The sequence below is a fragment of the Hipposideros armiger genome, unplaced genomic scaffold (genome assembly GCF_001890085.2).
Source record: "Hipposideros armiger isolate ML-2016 unplaced genomic scaffold, ASM189008v1 scaffold_424, whole genome shotgun sequence".
Classification (NCBI taxonomy): domain Eukaryota; kingdom Metazoa; phylum Chordata; class Mammalia; order Chiroptera; family Hipposideridae; genus Hipposideros; species Hipposideros armiger.
Genome location: NW_017731774.1, coordinates 1136708 through 1148057, shown reverse-complemented (window position 1 = coordinate 1148057; position 11350 = coordinate 1136708). Strand labels below are relative to the sequence as shown.

The window sequence follows — 11350 nt, the reverse complement described above, 5'->3', positions numbered from 1 at the left end:
CACAACTAGACGGAAGAACAAAAGGACAGCAACTTGTCTGTTCCCCTTCCCCCAATTCCCCAGCACTGTTGCCATCCTCCCAATTCCCCAATAAAAAAAATCTTAAAAAAAAAAAGTATGTCTCAGCTAAGCTACTGCCACTAAAAAAAAAAAAAAAAAAGAAGGAAGCCAAAGAGAAGGGTACTTGGGTTCAACTGAAACGCTAGCCTGCCCCGCCCAGAGAAGCACAGTTTGTGAGAACCAATGGAAAGGAGCCTGAGCTGCTGGAACCCATTCCCTATGAATTCATGGCATAAATGTAAAAATAAAAGATCTCTATTGTTAAAAATAATTACATTTTAATGAGAGTTATAGCAATACTAACTGAGCCTTGTTATAAGGGAAAGGTGACATGCTCTTTCTCAGAGCCCAAACCATATGTGCTAAAATGCCAGCATTTAAAGTATTTGTGCCCATGTTCCATGAACCAAAGTTCTATCAGCCTAAAATAAAATGTATTTTGTTTTAATTTATTTGAATGTTTCTATTGTATTGTCTTTTGTGTAGATTCTCCCTATTAAGTTCTACATTATCTTCTTTTGTTTCGTTATGGCTTAATGGCCAAAGTCCTGATTTGAAAAGTGATATGGCTTGGTCTAGTCCCACATCGTTGCTTACTAGCCATGTAACATTGGACAAGTCCCCTGTATAGGTTGACCTTTCTACTCAATTGTTAACATCAAATGAACTAGCTTATCTGAAAATACTTTGAAAAATTGTTAAGGAACACATGCAAATGCAGGGTAGTGGTGAGAGTAAAAGCAGTAGGAAAACCCCATGATTCTCGGTCTTCATTTATTCACTCATTCATTCAACAAGTATTTATTGAGCTCCTCCTTTATGTCAAGAACTCTGTGAGCACTGGGATACAATAGGGAACATGAGAGACAAGCTTCCTGCCCTCAGGGCTCACCAGCCAGCCCTAGGGACATGTGCATTGACTAAATCATTACATTGCTAAGTACCACAATGCAATGTGAAAAATACTATGGAAGGGAGATACACAGAGGCTCTGATCTGCACAAGATGGGAATGTGACCTGGAGGAAGCAGCACTATGGCTGAGGACTGGGGGTGTGGATGAATAGACCAGGGGGTAAAGAATGGGAAAACTTATCCAGACAGAGAAACACATGCAAAGACCCTGCAGTGGGACTTGGGAGCCAACAAGTACAGGCGCTCGGAAAAGGGTCAGTGTGGTTACAACATAGATAGTGGAACAATGTGGGATAAAAGCTGAAGAAATGGCCAGATAGTGTGGGTCATTTTAAGAGGTGTGTTTCATTTTGTTTTAATCTGGGAGCAATAGGGAGCCATAAAAGGTTTTAAGCAGGGTGTGATGTGTGTAACATGGAGTGAGAGAGATGATCAGATGTGTGTTTTGAAAGATTACCAAGAGTGCAGCGTGGAAAGCACATTGGCGAGGGGACCAGTAAATTCTCACTTTCCAGCCCACCAAAGTAGACATATAGTTTCCAGTTGGCGCATGAAACTTGAGTGTATTGCTTTGCCTCTTCTGTCTTTGAGCTTCTTGATACTGCTAGGTTCTTATATTATCCTCACTGAGTTCAAATCTCTGAGAAGTCAGATAGTCAAACTGTGATCTGATGAGCAGAGTGGTGGGATCACCAGGAACAAAGCAGACAGTAGGCCCAGGCCTACCCTAGGGGCTTCTGAGGGAAGGTAGTATTTCAGCTAAAACTTAAGGGATGAGTAGGAGCTCACCAGATACACTAGGAAGGGGGGTGGGGGGATTCCAAGCAGGAACAAGGATAGTACTACCCTATGTTTAATATTCATGAGGGTGCCTTGGGAGATGAGGCTAAAAGGGAGAGAAGAACCATATTATCAAGGATTTGTTGCCTCATTATTAGATATTAACCTTTAAGCAGCTGGGAACCATTGAAGCATGTTGAACAATAATAAAATGATCAGACTTGGTTAATGGGGGGAACAAATTGACAGCATTGTGAAGAATATACTGGAAAGGGTGACCGTAGAACCAGGGAGACCAGTAAAGAGGCATTTGCAAAAATGTAGGCAAGAGAATTGGATGCCAAAACTGGGACAAAGGATGGGATTGATAGGAGAGGTTACCAAGAGGGTGGAATCCAGAAATTGATGGTGGGAACAGAATAAAGGAAGTCAGGGTTAGGATGAGTCTGGAGGTAGAAATGGGGAGCATGATCAGATGCTCAAGTCAGCTTTGGCCATGTCATGTTTTAAGTCTCTTTAGGACATCCAAGAGGAGGCACTTAGATAAAGAGATCGGATACTCAAGAGGAAGGACTTTGGGGGGATAAAGAATTGGGACTCCATGGCCATGGATGAAATTTTGGTGGAACCAAATGAAAGAAGGATTGGGGACAGAATGCTAAGGAACTCCCAACATAAAGAAGCTAAAAAAGGTACCTACAAGGGAGCCTGAGAAAGAGCAGCCAAAGAGGTAGAAGAACCAGCCGAGAGGGTAATGCCCCAGCAGCTAAGAAAGAAAAACAAAGTGACAAAAAGGGGCCAGCCGTGACACCAAGTGCATAGAAATGAAGTGTGACACCACTGAAAAGTGAGTGTACCTTGTACTGACAACTATAGGAATTCTCCAGTTACATTAGCAAGGTCAATTTGAGTGAGGTGATAGGGAGCAGAAACCAGATGGCAGCAGATGAGGAGGGACTGGGAGCAAAGGATGTGGAAGCAAAGAGTATAAACCAACCTTTTTAAAAGTCTTTTTGAAAGTACACAGAGGACCAAGTCAAACCAAGAAAAGATAAAATGACTGATCCTCAGCCCCTGGCACCTCCCACTGTGGTCGGGAAAAGATTTAGGTGCTGATAACACATCTCAGGAATGGCACAGGGCTGACAGAAGTTTCCCTCCTTCCAAGAGGAGCAGAAACAACATGACACAAAGTCTTGTACTGATGAACACACCACAGCAGGGAGCTGCCAGAGTCTAGCATATAATTGGCATTTATAAATATTTGGTGACAGAGGAACTTCTCAACTCTTATCTTGTCCCCTTCTGATGAGCATCAGTCACAGTACCTGCCTGGTGACCTATAGCCCCAGGAGAGAAGAGGGAATCAGAGAGAAGAGAAACTGAGTTGTGAGCTCGTGAAATCCCAGGTATGCTGCCTAGAAGCAGTGTTGTGTGGTGGGTTAGAGCACAAGCTCTGGAGAGTTACTATCAGAGATCAAATCCTGACTCTACTTCTGAGTCACAAGGCCTTTGGCAAATTCCTTCGCCTCTCTGTGCCTTGGTGTCCTCATCTCTCTAAAGTGTGGATAAGAATCACATTTCTTCTTCAGGTTGTAAACGAATCAACACATGAAAAGAACTTAGAACAGCACCTAGTACAAAGGAAGCATGCGAAACAAGTGGAGTTTTGGCAATTTAACTGGGACTACTGTATCTAGAACAATGACAGAACGAACGGCTATGAGACTTACCTTCTGGGATACCCTTAATACAATCTTCCATGAACTGAGCCTATCTGAATGCTTCTCTGTTTTCTAAACTGAGAAGTGCCTGCCTCAAATCAACCACTACATATGAATGCTGTTTCACTGAAATAATCTGCTGGATAAACTAGAAGACAGCTAAGGTGGGAAGAAACCCTCAGAGAGTAGATGTGGTAGGCAGCTTCTAAAATGGCTCCTAACGATCCTTGGTTCCTGGTATTCATACCCTGTGCATCTCCTTCACTTATCTGTGGGCTGAATCTAGTGACTTAACTTTCTAACAAATAGGATTTAAACTGGAATATACCCCTCCTCATGTGAACTGAAAGTGGGTGCATGGGGGAGGAGCCTCACCAAACCAAACAAAATAGCTTTCTTTTACCCGTTGAACCCAATAAAACATTCAGTTCCCTTAGTGTGCTGATTTTCATTCTCTTAAACTGTTGCCTCACTATTATTGTAAGATAGCTGCTGAAGCTCTAGACATCACATCAGCATTTGAGGCAGAATGTTGGGAGAAAGGGAAATATCAATCACGTATGTCTTCCTTTTTGTAAGGAAAACAAAAGTTTTCTCAGAAATTACCTTAGCCGACTTTCTTCTAGGCCTCAGTGGCAAGAACCCACTACCCACACCTCCCATGATCACACGGGCTTTATAGTGCTTTGGGGCTACTTTAGGCATGTTTGGCCTTTCTGATAGCTCCGACAAAAGTCCTGAAATTGGCTTTCAGGCGCTCAGACTGACCTGACTTAGATCATGTGCCAATTCCTGACCAAATGCCTTGGCTGAGAGGCATTGGTTTAAGCTACCCTGGAGCAGGCATTCAATCAATCCCACACAAGCCTTACTTGTAAAAAAATATCCGAGGAACTGTTCCAGAAAGGAAACAGGACTAGATGCTAGGGTGAAAAAAGACAATTCTCTGCTATATTTAGGATAAAGAATTTTGGCCAAGAGGAAACAATCTGAGTGTAGTTATTTACACTATCGTGTATATATTAGATGGAAATAATATCAAAGAATCTAAAATTTGAAGAATATATAGTATAAATATTTTTTGGGGTGTGTGGGGAGGGCCAAATACTTTTCCTTGTTCACTTGACTTGGTTCAAACCTAACGTCAACCTGGAGTAGAGGTTGGCAAGATTTTTCTGTAAAGGGTCAAACAGTAAATACTTTAGGCTTTGGGGACCACATGGTCTTAGTGATTCAAACTTTGCCATCATAGTGTGAAAATGGCTATAGACAATACATAAACTGAGGAAGTGGCTGTGTTCCAATAAAACTTGACTTATCAAAACAGGTGGCAGGCCAGGTTGGGTATGCAAATTATAGTTTGCCAACTCCTAAACTAGAGTATTCCTTATCCCTGAAATGATGCAAACTTGAGAGCTTGATTTTATTATTATTATTATTTAATGCTCTACAGAGTTAATGCTTTACATAAAGACTCTGCTTCCCCCTCTCTTTCACTGGCAGCCAAATTCTTTCCCTCTCTTCATCCTTATAGGTAATCATTTTTATTGTTTCCTTTTTTTATCTTAACATTTTTTTATGAACATGCAAGCACATATGAACATATTTTCTTATTTTTTCATTCTTTTTGTATGCTCTACATGCTTCTCTCCATCTTGATTATTTTTTTATAAACATTTATCTTCAAGTTCTTTCCACATTACCTCACAGAGAAAATTTTTATTTATTTTTATGGCTTCATGTTATGCTATAGGATAGATGCGCCATATTAATTTAATCAATAACCCATTGGTGGACATTTGGGCTGTTTCCAATCTCATGCTACTGTAAATGAGTATACAAGGAATAGACTTACAGCAATGTAATTTTTCCCAAGAGCAGGTGTGTTGATTAGAAAAATTACCATAAGTGAAGTTAGGTATGGTATAGGTATATTTGTAATTTCAATAGGTGAACTGTCTTTCATATAGTTTGTATCAATTACGTTCCTACAATGTGTGAGAGGCCGATTTCCCAAGGTTCACCAGCAGAGTGTGTTGAGAAACTGTTGGCTTTTTTCCCTAACAAGTGAGGTGCAAACTGCCAGTTTTAATTTGCATTTCCCTTATGAGTAACGCTAAGGGTACTTGATTTTATATTTAAGGCAATCTTTTCACATCCTCAATGAGGCAGAATTGCCATCACTGATTGTGTATCTTTAAGTGTAATTATTGGAGTAGTATGCGCCAATGTTATGGAAGCCATTAACATGTATAATTTTATTTGAGTTGCTTAGAAAACGAGGTCATCTATACTGAATTCATGAAAATCTGTTCTTTAAAAAAAAACAAAAAAAACAAACTGTTCTACTGTTCAATTTAGCATATCCCCTAGATTATCTATTCTAGATCATGTACTTCATGAAAGTACCTGTGAAGTAATGAAGGGATTTTTTTATGGTGCATTAAGAAATTCAAGCGGAAATCTTCTAAAGATAAAGTAACTGTTAGCAAATGCCTCCCCTGATAGAAAGGTGGTTGTTTCATTTTGTTTTAACGTCATGAAGTTCTGTGCCTTCCTGATGTGTAACTAAACTGTCCATCTCTTCCTGAGAGCCTTATAAGAGCATATGGGTAAATAGACAACGTTAGCAAATAATATTTTCGTTCAATGTATTTCAATTATAGGTACAGTGATTCCGGTGCAGTACTATTACCTATCCCTATAAATTATTTATTTTATTTTTTTTTGTATATTAACCCAAGCACTCATGGATTCAATAATGGCATTATAATTGTAAGAGAATTCATTAAATTATGTTCTTATAAAATAAGTCAAAATGAAGTTCAAAGAAGTTTATAAAATATGAAGATGCTATTATTTCACCCTACAGGTGTCAGGAAAACAGCAAACTTGAAATAGGGACTCTCTCTTAGTTAATAAGAGAATTTAATGTAGATGGAGCTTCAGTATTTGTATGTACATTTTTAAAATCTTATTTTTTTATTGTAAATTGTTGGTCTTTCAAATGTTTAATTTTAAAATTAGGTACAATAAATATGCTGAAGAAGTGTATTCCCCTCAATAATTACACAAAACAAACTCATTGACTAAGGAATTAGAAAAGATTTTGTTGGTTATTAAATTAGTAGTAACAGTGAAGAACGGAGCATGCATTACCTGGAAGTTATAAAATTGAAAGCTACGCTATAATTTTGATAATAAAAACAAAATTAAAAGGAGCTGAAGGGATATATTAATTATAAAACTATTCTAAGCATTGTAAAGGCATTTATGATAGGAGTGTTAATTTTACTTCTGATAGTGTGGGTTTCTTAGGCTTTTTCCATTTTTAAAGAACAGAGATATATTTGGGTTACTGGGTAATGGAATTCATTAAAAAGATGCACACAGGGGTAAGAGAGACAGAAAGACATCTCTGCAGCTGCAGAAAATAAGAAGTTATTCTGGGACACACAGCAATTCTAGTGGCTCCACAGATTTCTGTAGGTCAGTAGCATGACGTCATTTTCCTTGCGTTCAGCAGCTCCCTACCGTGTGCTCTGTCCATATGCTGACTCCACTGTTCTGTCTTGGTTCTCACTGTGACTGCCTCTCCCATCTTCACCCTTTAACTCACTACTCTTGTTGTCGAAGACCCTTCACTCATGCTTCTTTATGTCTCCTACTGCTTTGAGGCTTCTGCTCACTGTCCACTCTTGAACATTTCTCTGCTTCTCAGGAAATCTTTACACATCTGTCTTAGATCAGTTTCCCCGGAAGCAGACCCTGAGATGAGCTTTTGCATAATTTATTAAGGAAGTGACCTCGGGAGAAATTGGTAAGGGAATGAGAAGGTCAAGGGGAGCGAAGAAGCACAGCAAGGATGCAGTCTCAGCAAACTCCAAGGAGGGTCCTCTAGCCTAATCCCAGTGGGGGTGCTTGGGAGTGTAAGTTATGTCTCTGATCTCCAAACTGGAGGCAAAGACCTGAGGCAGTCCTACTCCCACACCTGTCAGTCACTGGTTAAGGTCCAAGGAGATACGTGACATTGTAGGCACTGTCTTGCTAGTCATTGGGAGGGAAAATTGGGGGCATAAACACATGCACATGGGAAAGAGGAATCTGAAGATCTTGCATGTGGGTGGGGCACTGCATCAGCACCCCTCTGAGGTTCAAATGCGGCTCAGACAGAAGCTCTCTAAGAGACACAATCTGATTGGGTCAAGAAGTTACCTCATGTATAGGCTGCTCCTTTTGGGCTGTTGTGCTGGGTCACTCACTCTGTGGGCTACTGGATACGTGTAGACCAGGCATATTTCTCTGGTCTTATCAGTTGTGGCTCTGGTAGTAGGGTCACATGCTACAATGCGTGGTCACCTATCTATAATAAGCCTCCAGTAGGTGGCTGTGGCTCTTACAGTTATGCTGAGGCTCTTAGACCAGAGTAGCAGGCCTGAATCTTGTACCTTGCATGGTTTGTTCCAGTACAGCCTAGTCTATTTTGTTTTAGTTTATTTGCACCTAGACTTGTTACTTTAACTTCTTTTTTTTTCCTTTTTTTTTTATCAAATGTGTTTTGAAAGTAAGCCACCATCTTACTCGGATCTCAGACTCGATTTTTTTGGATGAGTAGGGGTTTTAAATAGTAAGTACTATTCGTGTATAGGAAATGAACGGGTGCTTCATGTTTTCTCAATTTATTTCTTGCAATAATATTTCCCAAAACAAGACCCCAATAATAACTACCCAGTAGGTCTAGGGCATGACCTAAGAGATTGCATTTTCAGTAAGCACCCCACGTAATTGGATTGATATCAAAGCGTGAGAACCACCACTTTACGAAGTAGGTATGACCCACTTCATTTTACTATTAAAGAAATTGAAGCTCTAAAAGGCTAAGAAATTCACCTGAGGTTATATAACTAACACTGAAGGTGTCTCCAAAGTTCTTTTTCATAAAAGGAAGTTTCCATCGATGCTTTGTTTGCAATGTGAAAGTTTATTTGTTTACAAAAATGTTTACTATGAACTTGAAGCAGATTTCAAGGTGTCTTTGACTACATAGTGTCTTTGTATATTTCATTTCATCTAGGCTAACTGCAGCCCCCAATTTGTGTGACTACAAAATTACAATTTGAGTACTTCTCTATTCCTGCTAGAAAAAAAGACCTGAGTGCAAAGGCAAATCTGGGATGCTAAAGGTGAAAGAGTGGGTAGAACATCAGCAAGAGATTGAGATGGTGGTTCAGCAGTTTTGTGTATAGTGTATGTTTGATGAGATGCTGAGAAGTTTCAGCACTCCACACTTGTTCCATGTGGTGGGGCTCCGGTAACCTGAGTATGTGCACGGAATTTTGAGTGCTGCTTTTGACCCAAAAGAGACTATAGGAATTGGATGGGGCCAAAGTTCTGCCATATCCAAGATACGGTATGGACCTTGCATGTCAGGGCTTGGCAGTCTGGAGAAATGGTCGCATTTCTCTACTAAGGTGGTTTGAAACATTTGGCAAAGTAACAGCAGTTCTTCATATTCAAATCCAAGGATTGGCCGCTTGTCTAAAGGTTGGGGAGTCAGTAAAAATCTGATTTCCTTGTGTTGTATTGCCTGTAAGACATTCTTTTATGGAAACACAACTCAGAGATACCTTAGTAGGTAGCAGGGTCTGATTCTAAACGTAGCATGTTTGAAGCCAGAATCTGTGTTCTCTCTATTAAGTTCTTTTTTCACTGTATGTGTTGTTATAGGCTGAATGTGCCACACCCAAATTTGTACACTGAAGCCCTAACCACAATGTGGCTGTATTTGGAGATAAAGCCTTGAAGGAGATGATTAAGGTTAAATGAGATCATAAGTGTGGGGTCTTAATCCAATATGACCAGTGTCCTTATAAGAAGAGGAGGCACTAGAGATGTCTCAGAGGAAAGGGCATGTGAGGACGCAGCGAGAAGGCAGCCTTCTGCCACCCATCAAGAGAGATCTCATTAGAAACAAACCTTTCTGGCACCTTAATGTTAGACTTTCAGTCCCTATAACTGTAAGAAAATAATTTCTGTTGTTTTAGCAATCCAGTTCTGTATGGTAGCCCAAGCCAACTAATGCATGTGTCCTGAGCACAACCTAGGTGATCAATACATTTTGCTTCACGTGCCTTTCTCTACTTTAGCAGATTCACAAAAACTTTTGAAATTAGAAGATTTATAGTTTTATTTATGACACTTACAAGATTCAACCAGACTCACCCTAAGAAACTTACTAACACATCTATCTCATTTATTTAAAAACTCAGAAACGTTATCAGTACCCCATATTTTTTTTTTGCAAAGCTAAGCTTAATTTTAAAGGTAAAACTTTTTACATCCTTTCGAAACATGGAATTTCAAAGTTATTAGGCAAGTCAATCGTACAAAGCTGTTTACAGCAGTAATTAAAGAAGCAGAATTCAAATCACAACTTGGATCTTCAATGATTCAAGTGTTTTACCCCACACAATAAGGTGTGGTCAGTTTTAAGATAAAATCCTTTTTCTGGATACCCTGTTCTCAATTAAGTCTTTCTTTATTACCACCATTTCACACAATAGGATGGCTGGCTGAGGTGGCAATTCCACAGTGGTTGTTCCCGCCTTTGACCACCTTCATGTAGACTTCTCGCTCCAAGCTGTATCCCAGCTGCTCTTGACAATCCAGTATTTATTGTTATCTGATTCTGCTCCTTCCAAGCCATAGCCAACCACCATAACGCCGTGATCTAGGTCTTTGCTGCTGCACTCTGGATCATAATAAACACCTTCTTCATAGAACTGGAAGCCATAATGACTTGCATCTATAGCAATGGAGATGGGCCCCACAGTTACCACTGCCTTCATAAGAGACCTCTCCTGCTGATGGATGTCCATGAAGCCAGCATCACTGGCAACAGATTCATCCAGCTTGTATTTGCAGGATTCAACCTTTGCATGATACGGGTAGGATTCCTCTGAGTCCAGGCCTCTGTTGCATTTAATATACTGGAAGTCATTATCCATTAGGCCCGCATTGCAGCCCTCATTGCCTTGAGACTGAGAGCAATCCACATGGTTTTGCTAACTCAGGGAAATAAGTTTGCCAGTTTTCTAGAACATTTGTCCTTCAAGGGCACCCGTTGCACTAAAAGCCCAACAAGAACCACAGTGACCCTGATCCTTCAACAACCACAGTGGCTTTGATCCTTCACAGGAGTTACATAGCCTTCCTCTTTCCAATCCACAGATTGGGGGAATCTCAGCAAAGAGAGGTTCCCGGACTACTTTCCCTTTCTTGTGCTTCTTGTTTTGAAGGCCATTCATCACCTGCCTGAATTTCTCATTGGCCATGTCGCCAAAGATGTTCATTGTCATAGTAAAGCTCTGTTTCCCTTGGTTGTATTCCTGGTTGTGCAGGTCAATCATTTTCATATTCTTCTCCTGCATTGCTCTCCTCCATCCTTCTTCATTCAAGCCATATAATTTCCCGTGTGCTGCCTTCCACTGGTTCCATTGTACATCTAAATTTCCATCAAGGTTTGGAGCAACTAAAGCTATTCTCAAGCAAAGGGCAGTCAGGAAGAGTGAAGGATTCATGTTTCAAAAACCTGCAGCAGGTGCAGTCTGTATGTGCAGGTCCAGAGATCTCCAAGGCCTCAGTACCCCATATTCTTATGATTTTTACCTATATTTTGAAATTCTATTAGCATATAACATAAATACTATACTTAATTTTCTTTTTTACATGTCAGATGGGTAATGTGCAGATGTTGTAACAAGGTTTGGAGGCACATCTCACACAAGAGAGTGAACACCCAACCATCACACTTATGAACTACAAAAGGGTCAAACATTATAGTTAATTTTTATGTACATGCTTGAAATTTGA

The 11350-nt window shown here is 40.1% G+C and overlaps 1 pseudogene; it reads right to left on the bottom strand.

Annotated features, from left to right (window-relative positions):
- Positions 1-10095: 10095 nt before the first annotated feature.
- On the bottom strand, positions 10096-11058 carry LOC109394438 (cathepsin L1-like; annotated as a pseudogene).
- Positions 11059-11350: the final 292 nt, after the last annotated feature.